Source organism: Mesitornis unicolor, unplaced genomic scaffold (genome assembly GCF_000695765.1).
Source record: "Mesitornis unicolor isolate BGI_N332 unplaced genomic scaffold, ASM69576v1 scaffold20895, whole genome shotgun sequence".
NCBI classification, from domain to species: Eukaryota; Metazoa; Chordata; class Aves; order Mesitornithiformes; family Mesitornithidae; genus Mesitornis; species Mesitornis unicolor.
Window position 1 is genome coordinate 395 of NW_010183722.1, and position 2,441 is coordinate 2,835.

Sequence of the window (2,441 nt, forward strand, 5' to 3'; positions counted from 1 at the left end):
TACGTTGTTGGTTAAGACAAAGAGAAATCAAGGACGTTTCTGCTCTGTTGACCCTCCACTCATATATGAGGCCACACAGGTCTTTGTTCAGAGCAGCTCCTAATGCTGGACAGCTCAAGATAATAACACAAGTTTTCTTGTCAGGCCCACCAAAACTCTTATTTCTGGTCACTGACAACCAAATCCCAAGTACCCAACAAGTAAAGATTCCCTGGTAAATGCTGATCTTCAGACTGAAATGTGGTACCATCAAAAATTTGCATGCTTAATAATCAAGGTTACATTTTTGTCCACTGCTGTTTAACCAAAAGTCTCAAAATATTATACAAGATAAAGAGTAATCAAATCACTTACCTGGCAGGGAAATATATATACTGCTAACGTAGACTGTAAATTTCAAGGAAGTCATTAAAAGTGGCCATGGCATTTGCATGAAAAATGTCAAGCAAGTTTACTGGGCAGCATATGGAGAAGTGATATCTTAAGATCATCTTGATATGTAATCAACCAAAGGAGCCATAGATGTCTCCTTTAATCTCTCCAGAAATAAGAGACAGTTTTGTATTAGGTTAGATGCTTGTCATGGTTTAGGGTTGGGCTGGCCACTAAATGCTGGACAGATGCTTTCTATTAAGCCCTCTTGCCTCCTCAGAAGGGAAGAGAAAGAGAATAAAGGAGAGAGACTTTACGGGTTGGAAAATAAAACAAACTTATTTAATAAAACAGTAATACTAATACTACAGGATAATAATGTAAATAGGGAGAATAATTAAATATATACAAATATGTACAAATTATATATATAAAACAAATATAAAATCCTCCCGCCACCACCCCACCAATGATGATTACATCACCAGAGGCTCTGCAGAGCAGGGCACTGGAAAAGTCCCAGTCCGGATCCAGTAGCAGGTGGGATCAGGATGCAGTTACTGGATTCAGGAACACACGGATCAGGATTGGAGGCAGACAAACTAGCAAGGTTTTGCTTGGACTTCAGCCATTGCAGGATAAAGGGGAAGAGAAGAGGCAAGACCCTTGTGGTCCCTCAGCTTTATACTGAGTATGACGTATGTAGGACGGAATACCTAGTTGGTCAGTATTGGATGACCTGTCCTGTCCACTCCTCCCAGCAGGTGCAGATACGGCACCCACGGTGAGACAGTGGCCGTGTGATGTTTACATAACATACAAGCATTATCACTGGTAGAAGTGAACACTGTCTGGAAAAAACATGCTGTTAGTTTCAGCAAGTACAGCTACTTAGAAAAGACATAGCTGAAAAGTAAAATCACTAAATAGAAAATTAGTTCTATTTAGCTCAAACCAGGACAATGCTTAATGCTAGACATGCAAACCTCTACTTTTAGGGATAGGAAACCCTGAATACCAGGCAGCCTTGGCTGAAAGGCCACAATAGAAGTAATGCTCAAGTCCTGTATCGGTGGCAAACAGGAGACTGTACTCCCATCAGTAACCCTGATGTGTGGCAGGGAGAGTTAACAGTGTGCACTGAGATCAAACATGATGCTGTTTTGTTTGCATGAACCATGCGTGGTAGGGAATGATACCTTATTGAATGTCCTTTGGATGATGTATATTGAAATTACTACAGTTAATGATTGTGGTTACTAGACACCTGATGACACTTGCCAGGAGAGCAAGTATGAAATTAGCACTAGTGTACCCTCTAATGATTAGCACTTCTTCCTTCTTTGAAGATTCTTTCTATTTGAAGGATCTCTGGTATCAGAAGTTCGTACAGGTCTACTGAAGTCAGTTGTGTTATTATGAAATACATCAGCTGAGAAACTGGACTCTTCTTTCATTTCCGTACATGTCTTTCATAAGCCAACTCAAAGAAAAGAAAATGGCATTCTTTCCATTTACTTCAGCTAGATTTAGGGCATACCTTTAAATAGCTGACGTGCTCTACCAAAAAGTTGAAGAGTGACTGAATTTCAGTGTTGGTTGAAACAAGCTATGTCTATCCTTATATCTCTATGTATATCCTATAACTCCATCTTAGAAGATACTGGAAATGAACAAATTTTAATTGTAAGGTGCTTTGGAATCTTTGAAGAGAGCAGCTATAAAAGTGTAAAGCATACATGGCAAATACTATGGTTATTTTTAGGAGAAATCCAGCAGATTACTGAAAGTTGGTCTTTTTATAAAGGTTTTTATATTCTCTCTTTTCTGGTAAATCCTCAGAAGTCTTGACAGAATAGAACTCTCCTGTGCCATGCAGTAAACAAGTGCATAGTACAGCACAGTTTCTGCTTTCAAGAGCTTTCAATCTATAGTCATAAAGCAAGTAACAGTGATAGCAAGAATAAAGAGGTAAAGGGCATATTGCACAAAGTACATTTGGCAAAATGGAGACATTACTTAAGTCTTGACAGCACAAAAGGGTATAAGGAGATCATACTGTTCAGCAG